The sequence below is a fragment of the Motacilla alba genome, chromosome 1, assembly GCF_015832195.1.
Source record: "Motacilla alba alba isolate MOTALB_02 chromosome 1, Motacilla_alba_V1.0_pri, whole genome shotgun sequence".
Lineage (NCBI taxonomy): Eukaryota > Metazoa > Chordata > Aves > Passeriformes > Motacillidae > Motacilla > Motacilla alba.
Genome location: NC_052016.1, coordinates 106,058,454 through 106,070,394, shown reverse-complemented (window position 1 = coordinate 106,070,394; position 11,941 = coordinate 106,058,454).

The window sequence follows — 11,941 nt, the reverse complement described above, 5'->3', positions numbered from 1 at the left end:
GTGTATAGTAATGGCAAAACTGAAAGCTGTCATCTACTGATAAACTGACACAGAGGGGCCAGCGTGTAAAGAGAAGTGATCTGTGTTTTTCTAGCATCTTCTCTGGACTAACTGTGATGATTTTATGAAGTCACAATGATTTTAATAGAGTAATTTCTATACTTATCTGGTGTAGGAATGTAAGTTCTAATGACAACAGATGACCAAGAGAGACACAGCCACACGATGAGTTGTTATGCCAGGATAGATCACAAAGCTGGTGACCTATTGAGGAGGAAGAGTACAAAGGAGAGGAAATTATCTGAGCATGGTGCCCACACAACTCCATGCTTTCTGCATAGTAGCTTAAATATTTATATACATATATATGGCAAAATAAACTCCAGTCCCAAGCTTTTATCATGTATGGGAACTTTTATGCCTATTGGTCTCATAAGTCTCAAAAATAGAGTTCATGATGGACACCTCTAGAAACTTCACTGATGGTTTAAAATATTATTCTCCAGGGCAATGCTGACAATAAGTTAATAAATAAGGTAAGCATGACTTCGAAATAAATACATTTTATTTATTTTATGTACAATTCTTGTAGATTTGTTAACAATTACTGCTGCATAATTTATTCCTTCTAGCCTCAGAGAGGCTTACCAGCTCCTTTTCTTTTTCTTCTCCTGGACAAGCCATTTAGAGAAAGAAAGTTCTCAGATGCTTAGATGGCTGAAATTTGTTCCAGTTTCAATTTTGGTGGCATTTGGGAAATGATATTGCTTATGATTATGTTAGATGTTATGAAGTTATTTTCGTAGCACTCACTCTGAGAATGGCAGTATCATTAGTGAGTCCATCAGCGAGGATGCATCTCACTCTGATGTTTGTAAAACATCTTATAAAAGATACAGAGATACAACTGTCCAGCCTCCAGATGTTTAAATATCTCACATCCAAAACCTGTATGAAATACACTGGGACCACCCTGACAGTAGGGTGTGTGTGCAAGGTTTTTCTGCTGCATATTTATTTTCTTCCCTCCCTGATAATCAGGGCAATAATTTGTTCCTCTGTGGGGCAAGCTACACTCAGATTTCAGCCTGAATTTGAATAAAACCTCTGAGCATCTTTTCCACTCTGCAAGATACAACTGGTAACTTAAGGACACATCCACAAGTCATAGGATTTGCAACAGGTTCTTAGCAGAGTAGAGAGACCAATAACTAAATATGAAAAAAGCCCAGCCAAAAAAAAATCCACCAAAAAAACCAACCAGAAAAACCCCATCAAAAACTCTGGAGTGACTAACTGCAATTCAATAACCATAATCCAACCCTCTAATCAGAAAATCAGAAAAAGAAAATTTTAATTGATTTTTGCCAGTGATATTGAGGAGAAGGATCAATCCTATTGTATTCAGCTCAGTGGACATAAACACCCCAACCTCTGCTCAGACTGGTGGCTAGATGCATAAATGGCAGGAGGTGGATAGGATTGCAGCTTGCCTGTCTCACAAGCTACATCTCCTACTGCTTGGCATGAGGGTGCCTCCTCTCAATGTGCTGCCTGAGTTGAAGTCCACCTTAAGTTGCCATTCTCTGTCCTATGCCCAGTAAGAGAAAGCTGGATGAAGACTGTGAGTTATCTCCCATAGGTAGATACTTACAAAATAAGGCTGTAGCCTTAGAGATCATTGTATTTTGGGGCTTAAATGCCCAGCTTCCTTGGAGGATTCCCCTCAGGTGGGATGGAAGTAATTAGCTATTTTTATGCCTGGGTATCAGTAAGCCAACATCCAGGATAGTTTCACTAAGGGAAGAGAGACAAACAAAAACTGATCTGGCTGAGTACCAAAGCCGGCAGGGAGAGAAAATCTGGGAAAATGTTCCCAATAATTGCTTGCAGCCACTGTGAGAAAGCTGTAATCACCTGAAATGTTCAATAGCAATATCTCACTTGCTTGAATGTTAACTGGGCACTGTTCTGGGAGATCCTGACAGATCTCCTCTTTGCAAGATGAGGCTCCCTCATTTCATTATCTCAGAGCACTTTACAGATACAAAATGATTTGCGAAGCAATTCTCATTATCTACATTGCCCAAATGATTAAGGCAAAGCATAGAGAGACCTCACAAGTACTCCTGGGTCACTTGGAATGAGACAAAAAATGTCCTAAACATTAGCAGTAAACAGTCTTTTAAAAGCAGAAATCTCTTTGAAGCTTAAGAGTATGCCCTTCTCTGCATATCTTGTAAGCAGTATCTGTCTGTGCTGTCCCAAACATGCAGACAAGAATTGCTTTTCTTTTGCCTGGACACGCTGTACCCAGCTGTTGGTCAGCTTTATCTGGGCCCCAGGATCTTCCCTCTGGGCACAGCAGGACTCATTTCTTCCCCTTCCCTCCTGGCCAGATTGCAGATGGGTGGAGCATGGTGCCTTCTGGTCAGTCAGCGCTGCCTCTTGCGTGTCCTGCACAATACCTGAGTCATCTGGAGTATTTTCTGTGGCCATGGCCACAGACATGCACACAGCCAGGCCTTTTGCTGGGCAGGAGCAGTAGGTATAGAGGGCATCCCAGAAAATAGTTTGTGATTTCTGTCAAAATAATGCTAATAACGGTAAGTAGGAAGTCCTATGAATCTGTGCAGACCAGATCAGATAGTTTCTGTTTGGTATCAGGAGCTGCTGGTTGTCTTTTGATCCTAGGAAGAAAGGCAAAAGTGCTATCAGGAAAGTTAACCATGTTATTAATATCCCACAAAAGGGATAGCAGTATGTCTTATCTTATGCTCCCTCTGATGCTGGGAACCCCCAGTGATACAATGTAAGATAGAGCTCTGGCCATGCCATGCACCCTACTCAGATTTTCCATCTGCGGTGAGGTCCACCAGCAGTCATCTTCAGAATTTTAATAGGATTTTCTTAGAAGCAAAGCAACTCTAGCTGTCATATTTACTGTGGAAAAAAAAAGAGAATGTTTGTAGGAAAACATGCTTCTTCACTTCAAGATAAAGTCAGGCACGTTCTTTCAGCATGGCTGGTGACAAACAGGTGCTGCCTATAGACTCTTTGGTTTGACGGGTTGGCTGCATTTATTGTAGGGTAAGGCATGAGGCACAGCCCTAAAGCCAAGCCATGTGTAGTACAGCAGGGCTCAGCACAGGCCTGCACTGCTCAGCTCAACTGCACGTGGATCGTGTTCTCCTCCAAGTGCAATAGCCTATCCTGTAGGACCCCCAGGGCTGTTGTTCAGGTGGTTGTTGTTGCCTGTGGTATAAAGGGGGTAGCAGGCTTTGTACATCTGATGAAGTCATAATTTTGTCCATTTGCCTTTTCACTAAATGTTTCTTCAAGCCCTGCAGGTTGACCGGCTCTCTTAGCATGCTGAAACTCAGCTCCAGATACAGAAGATATCCTATTTCAACAGCACATCCTGCATCAATCTCTGAAATCCTGCCAAACCTTATCAGTGAAGTGAACCAAGAATCTCCAGAAGCATCAGCAGCTGTGATAAGGCCAAAATTATGCTCATTTGGCCTCACACAAGTTAGTGCACTGAAGGGTGTTAAGGCAAATGCTTTCACTTTGTTGGTGCTCACACCTAGCATAGTAAGTATGCTTCAGTGGGGATTGTTACCTGTTTAATGTGGGATATGCCAGTGTTAGGTTGTGGATATTCCTTAAAAATGCATGTCTTTCCCATATCTGTTGATCCATAAAACCTTAAAGCAGTTTCCTTAGAACACTGATACCTCAGGAGGATTATTGCTTAGATGGCTGTCTCTACATGTAGAAGATGCATTCCAACACAAGCTAGAAACATTCAGGAAAGGGATCTTTTCAGTAAATGGTAACTGAGATGTGAGTCCTGCCTATTGTAGCTCACTTGAGTAGTTCTAGATTTTGAATTCTTTTGTACTGCAAAACTAAAAGTAAAACCCAATATACTGTTTGATAGACAGATTTAATATTTGAAATCACACAGGTGGAATTTATGGCCATTCACAACCTGACTGCTGTAATTGATAGAGAAATTCAATCACGAATTTTCCCCAAAGCTTATTAACTGCTCTGAGTTAATGAATGTGAGGCTTTTGAAACTCAGATTCAGTGCTTTTCTAGGTCAGGGTCTGAGTGCACTTAAAATAAATAGTCCATGATTTATCCTAGCTGAAAGGGTACCTGAAGGGGTACCTGAAAGGGTCAAATAGTCATGTTTTCACCAAGGCAGTCTAACAGAGCAGTCCTATCTTGTCCTCAATGTGACCCCTTGCAAATTAATTTCTGTGAGATGATTAACATTTTGAAAAATAATGAAGTTAAGATTGTTTTATAAAGTTTATGCCAGGAAAGAAAAAGCTATTTTAGGGAAACAGTTTTTGAGATATTTTCAGATAGATCTTCAAACATACCATGGGAGACTTAGTAGTTTTGAAATACTAGAGAAGAAAAAGACTATGCAAGGTTTAGATACTATCAGCCTAATTTTTTTCCTCAAAATTTAAAGATAACTTTATGCAAAAAGGTCAAACTCAGCAAGAATTTTTCAAAAGCCGTTTCTTTCCCGAAATAATTAAATGTAAGTTGTAAAACAGTTCACTGGGGCAAGCTATGAATCCAGATGGCAGAAACAACAGTTGGGGAAGGGCTGGTAATGATTCAAGTGTTTAATTTGTTAAAGGTTTTGCAAATCTACCAAGTGTTTGGATGGAGGTGTTACCCATACAGGGCTCACATACAAAATGAGCATTATACCACCTCAGATAATGTCTGCTTGAATGAAGATATTCCATATTAAAAAGTATATTTAAATCCCATCTATGTCTGGTCTTTATACAGTTAGGCAAAGGTAAAATTCGGTTCCTGAGGAGAGCAGATGGAGAGATGCTCTGATAAAGCTGCTGAAGAAGAAAGAATGGCTCAATCAGTGAGACCTGCAAAAGCCCCATCTCCTGAATCAAATTTCTTTCCCTGAGGATTGCTTTAGTAGCAGTTCTTGCTCATACAGTTCTGTAAGAGCAATAAATAGAATATAAATGTTCTGTAAATAGAATTGTCAGAGCAAACTCCTGGTAGGGGAACAGCACTGTTAACATTTAGTCCTAGTGCTGCAATGAAAGATGAAAACCCCTGATACTTTGTGGAGCTTGTTACTAAGATATAATTTTCCTAATCCTGTTAAGATGAAGAAAAAAAAAGGACAAACGAATGAGATAGGAATGACTTGACACATTGCATTCTTTAGGATTTGTGAACTTCTGAAAGACGTCATCAGAAACTGCTTTGGTATGAATATAGGCAAACATCAAAGTGACTGCATTATCATTTATTTTCAATTACTGTTAAAACCTTCAAGCTTCATTGAAGACTATGACGAAACTGATGATTTCTGCTTCTAAAGTACATGGTAGTTTTCTGGGGTAATAAAAGATTTCTGGTCCGTGAGGATCATGAAGAGCAAGCAGAACAGATAGGCTTGGATGCAGACATTTTATTTCAAGGGAAAAATTTTATCAGATTTTATCAAGAGAGAACAGCTCTCTTGATATCATTTTATCAGATTTTATCAAGAGAGAACAGCTAGATGAATGGCCCATTAATAAAACCTGTCATATGATAATTTTGTTCTATAGGGCTAATTATCACATTCTAGATAATTTTTAATTATACAAAGCATGCATTTTAATTATACAAAGCATGAAAAGGTCACAAGAAAAACGTAGCTACTTTATAAATATCATGGATTCTAGTTGTTTATGGGTTTAATAAGTTTTTCTCTCCCAAGGTTAAAGAAATGGCATTAAAGGAACAAATATTATCCTGGGCTGGTTTTGAGGGCAGTATGTAACATTGCTTATACTGACTGATCAGTGGCATTGGCACAGTCTGATTCAAGAAAAAATATGTGCTTTTCAGAGTAATTTACTTTAGAGAGATGTCATAGTCTGGTCCTTAGACTGAATGAATGGGCATTAGCTATGCTTCTGCATATTGTCTTCCAGCTTCATTTCAGCTAAGAGGAAACCAGAGGATGTGTTTCAAGATTATTCCACATGATGAACCAAAGCACAGCCAGTCAGAGGAGGGGGAGAGTTGCTTTCAATTTTAGTTGCTTTATATCTAAAAAATATGCTGTTGCAGATATAACCTGTGACAAGAAATGGGCATATTGGGGGCTTTTTATCCTAAAAATGTTCAGCTGTATGTAGCATGTCCAATCTGAGGAATGGTGTCTATCTGCTGGACATAAATTGGTGAAGCAGAGCAGTAATTAAGGTATTGTCTCCAGTGGAATATTTTAAGGTTTACATTATTCCTTTGTTTTCAAGGACATGGCATGTTATTTAGCTGAACTGGACATCAGTCGCTAATAAGACTTGCTTCAAATGTTTAAGAGAGTGCAAAACCTTCTGGAACTGTAGCTACCAAGGGACTTCCACATCATGTTACCTGCTTTGATGGAAACAGAGTAAAATTATTCTGTGATAGTTGTTCACACCATGATTAGAAACACCTGGAATACTGGCATACATTCTGAGTCCTTGGGTTTGTCCAGATTGAAATCAGAAGTTTAAAGTCTGAGAGTTAGACTTCATCAGATAACAGCATGATAAACATTAAAAATTCAAATATTTAAATTTTGTTAAAGAGATAGAAAATGCAACTTTGTGTAAAAAGTTTTGTAACATAAATTGTAGCTCTTTCTATTGCCAGACAGAACTGAGTAGTATTTCAAACAATATTAATATTTCTAATCTTTTGGTAGATCAGAGGAACCTGAGATGATTTAAAGAATCACTCTTTGGACTTGAATACTTGCAAGTATTTTCAAGGTACATAAATTTACTTTTCAGAGGGAGCAGCATACTGAGTGGGCATTTAAACTGCAGATGTAATGTTAGCACCAAATTCAGCAAAGAGACCCAAATTAATCTCTCCCCACTCTCAAACGCGCCTCTGACATCTCAGATTTCGAATGAAAGAAATCTTGTGCAGGGATGCACATTTCCTCAGCTGACAGACCATCTCTGATGAACTCCTCTCCAAGGCTATCAGGGAGCAAGAATCTCTGCAGTGTCAGGTTTTTGTCTCTTTGCTTCTATGCACTTGCTACACTTTGACTGCATTTTAGAAAAGCAGTGTGGTGGTAGACTTTTATTTTCATCTTTTTTTTTTTTTTTTTTCCCTGGCTACAGCATCCTTCCCGTCTGACAGTCACAGAGCTGTCTACAGGAGGAAGAGTTGTTCTGTGCAAATCCCTCCTGGGGTGGTTTGTCACACTCAGTGACTCTAGCTCCATGTGGATGGCAAAGAGTGAGTTGTGCTTTTCTTTGTGGAATGGTGCACTTTTATTTTTCCTAAAAGAAGAATGACAGTTGCCTAAAAGAAATCATTAACATACAAGAAGTTATTCATGTAGAAGGGCAGACTTAACTCTTTGAGCAGTTGATTTTTTGTCACCAAAAGGAATTCTGACTGATTCAAACTTGCTGCTTAACAGAGGCAGAAGATGCACTTTCCCTTATTTCAGTGCAGGCTCAGCATTTGAAGTCAGTAACAGAGCTGATGAGATAGTTGAGTTGTGGGGACAGGAATGTAGTTCCCACCTCCGCACATGGATATGACAACACTCAGCTCTCAGAAGCGAAGGGTACAGAATATTCTGAATTTTTCCTGAGCAGCTACTTCTTCTCTGCTTTGTACTCAGTGATCTAATATGACATATTTACTGGATCGGTAACAGCAGTGGGAGTTGTTTACTTTCCCATTCTGTACAAACATTTTCAAGATGAAAAATTAAAATGTTTAATTTCGAAATTGCCACAACAAAATGTTTTCACTAATTCAAATTTTTATCTTCAGCATCTTCTAGCTTACTGAACAAGGTTCATTAACCTGATATGCAGTTAGAAATTCTGAATACTTTAGCAAATACTCAGCTGCTATAGTAACCAGGCTCACTCCCATACATTTTCAGTTCAGAAAACATTAGAGAAGTCACATTGAAACAGAATCTCAAAGCTGTTCCACTGTATTTGCACTCTCAGGGAGGAGTCTTAGCACTTACCTGCTTTCCATGGGCACAGGACAGTATTTTCATACTATTAAAAATATTGTGTGTTGCTGATGTAATCAGACAGGTTTGAACATGAGCTACAGTTAGATGAAAATGGGTTTAAGGATTGCCTTATGTGAGGGGCACGTTTATGGCAACACGAGTGTCACAGCAGCAGTGCTTTAAGCAGAAAATAAAAAGGAATGTAGGAGATTTTTATCTTGAGCTGACTTCTGCATTTTTTTTTCTGGGTTTGAGGTTAGTATTGCAAATTCTGCTACAAAATAAGATGTCATTAAATAATATTTCTGAGATTGTCTTCTCTTCCCTATTTTGATAAGTACTCATCATTTGGATTGGGAAAAGCATATGCCAGGCTAAAGCAGGAAATGCCTCATGTGACCCATACATCTGCAATTTACAAGTGATCCTGGGTTTCATGGACATGAGCTATGAGATGAAACAAGAAATGATAGCCCAAACAGTGCAGACATTGCATGCCCTTAAATATGGCAGGTTTTAAATAAAGAAAAAAACTGACAGCAGATTTAAAATCCAGAAATTGTGGAGCTTAGTTCAATTAGAGGCAGATTTCAAACAGTATTTAGAGCCTTAAATTTATCTGGGCTTATGGAAGCATTTGACAGATGCCAATGCAATTCACTTTGGAACATCTTGAAGGTCTATTGCATGCCAACAAAAATCATGAACCTCATCAAAGTTTTATGCCAAGGTTCTGCTTGAACAGTTAAAGTAAATGGGAACTTGCATAAATGAGCTAATGAAACTCTCCTGTCAACCATACACTCATGCAAAATCCCACTGTCAGACATTGACATTATTACAATAAAAAAAAGGAATTAAAATGATATGAAACAAGTATGGAAAGCCAGAAAACACTGTGCAGAAAACACTGTACCAGAATATTGAAAGGATACTGTCAGCTCCAGCCTTCCAAATTACTAGACAAAAGCTTTGAGGACTGTCCCTCCCTACAAAAAAGGACAAAGATACTGCCAATATAACGTCCTCCAAAAATGGACTGAGCATACTGAGCAACTGCTCCCACTGTATCACAGTAGGAGACAATGACATCCAAACAATGGCATCTCACTAACTCACAGGAGGATGCCAAGCAAGGGCCGAGACACCTGAAGCAAAGAATGTCATCAAGTACCAAAGCAGTACCTGGCCTGCAGCACCTTAAACAAATTTTCATCCTCAATAGTCTAGACCATATGTGTCCCAGGCTGTCCCTACAGCCAGGAAGAGGCGTGCTTCATAATGTATCATGTACTTTTCTCTTCTAGCTCTGGGGACCTGCTGGAGGGCACCAATCATCCCTGCCTGCAGTTCCAGAGGTCCTCACAGTGGGAACTCAGTGGGGTGCAGAGGTAGTGTGTACCAAAATCTTCACTCCTCCTAATGCCTTCAGGATATGGCTGTGGAGTTGCCATGAAGAGATGACTATACTACAGACCAAAGTGTGGCTCTCAGAACATGCCTCCATGTCCTCCGTTCAAATGCAGATGTTTGGAACACATTGAAGGCAGTGTGTGTCTAAATGATCTTGAAAGCAAATGCTTCAGTGAAGATCTAGGAATTGGACAGATTAACTGTACAAAGAACACCAACACTAAAAGAAAATAGCAATAAGTGACTCAGAAAAAAAGTAAAGTGTACTGTAACTGTATCACAGATAAAGACACAGCAGCTGCTAGAAAAGGAATGGATGAGACAAACAGACACTACATTGGAACACTGCATGCAATTCTTAATCCAAACAGCCAGCCAGAGATTAAAGTTTTGTAGATTACTCCAGATAACTGGAGAACCAGAGGTTTGAGTCCAGCATTATTCTTACTCTGATTGCTCTGCAAGCTCAAGCTTTTGTTCATAAGAATGGACAAGTTATTCTTTTCTTGTCCAACAACAAAGGTTGTCTCAGTCACAGTAAATATTTTTATTTTCTCAGTACAAGGAGGAAAGGAGTTCCTGGCCAAGGAGTTCTCTTGGCCAGGAACTGCAAAGACTCTGACTCTTTTCCCATCCCACAATGCTGCCCTTGCTGCTTTTGTAGGCTTCTTCTACAAGCTTTCTCACACCACCCTGCTCTTCCTCCCCACACCATCTCGCACTCACACATGCAGAGACACCTGCCTGTGGAGGACCATGCTCAGCAAAATTTGTATTTCCAAGTGCTTTGAAATTCCTGACTTGCCTTTGCCTTTCATGTAAAAATAGTGATGGGTGGTTAAAGAGTACTGTTTGCCTTCTGACTTTCAGGGAAGAATTTAACGACTTCTCATAATCACTTTATATAAAGTGGTGCTGCCCAACAGCTTCAGAAAGTTGTAACACAGACTGCAGTAGCAGATAGACTTGACCTTGTCTGAGATATAAGGATATCTGATAGCGCAGAATTTCACTACATTCATCTGTCTAAACATGCAGATAGGTATCAGGTGGGATCTACAAAAATGCTGGCACCTACATTACTTTACAAAGCTATCCCTGAGGACTTGATTCAAAGCCATTGTAGTCACAGAGAAATTACTATTGACTTTATTAGAATTCAGTTGAGATTAATGTTGCACACTTCTTTGCTGCCCTTTGCTGTCTCTGTTCCTGTTATTTGAATTGTTCCCTCAAGGCATTGCAAAAAAAAGGGATGGAAATGTTAGCAGCAATGCATGGGAAGCTGAATACTTGTCCTTCTCCTTTTGGCAGTATCTGTTTAATAAAAAAAAGAAAAATACTGTTTCAAAACTTAGACTTGTTCTGTTCATACCTTTTAAATGCTGTTACATATTTTAAAAATATCTAAACCAATAGTGAAATATTCCAATATTGTTGGAAAAGGAATAAACATGTATGCCACTTACTTGCAGCCTCAATAACTGGAGTAGGGTGACTGAAAATCTATCCCATGTTCCTGCAGCAAACATCATGTCCATGGAAATCATGTTTAAGTATTTGATCTCCTCAACACTTTAGAATATATAAAACCTGCCTTCAATAAATATTTCCCAATATATCAAAATGGCTGATGACAAGGACTTTATGTCAAAATCTCATTTTCCAGCTGTCCTAGGCAGCAAACCAAATAGACTTATTAAAGCCTAACTGTATCAAGCTACCTGAATAAATAAGGGGACAAGTTTTTTGTTGGGTTAGCTTTTGGTTTTGTTTTGTAATTTTTTTATTGGTTTTTTGGTTGGGATTTTTTAAGGGTATGTGACTGGAAAATGCCTGAATTCAGCAGAAAAAAAAAAGATTAAAAGGAAGATGGCATCAAAAACCAAGAAACGGGAGCAAATTACTTTATAATTTTGTAGTGTTGGAGAGAGGAGAAGGATGAAAAATTGAAATCAAGTGCAGAGGTGCATGATTGGTCTGCAAAGGAGAAGACATAATGCTGTATTTAAAAAGCTTAAACCTGTGATAGCTTTTTAAAAAAAAAAAAAAAAAAAAAAAAGCTTAAACCTGTAGTTAAAGAGGAATACTGTGTACAGAACTGCTCTGTATCAGACCTAATGTCTGCCCCAAGCTCATTGCTATGAAATCCTACCCACAATGTCACTAATGTGATTGAAGACCTGTTTCCAGCATCATCTCTGCTAACAGAGGAGAACTGACTGCAGGAACTCTGATCAGAACACGCTAGTGATGTTGCGATACTTGGTTCTCTACTTTCAGCTGGAAAGGTAATCTGTCAACTTGCCTTTTCCTCATATATTTAAGGAAAAATACAGTTTTCTTTGTGCAAATATCTAATTTTCTTTCAGTGATAGATCTGTGAGGTTATTAAATTACACAAAAACAGACATGTCAGCTTTTCTAAAGCTTGCACCTTTATCGAGAACATTCAGCATTCACTCCTAAGAGTGAATAGAA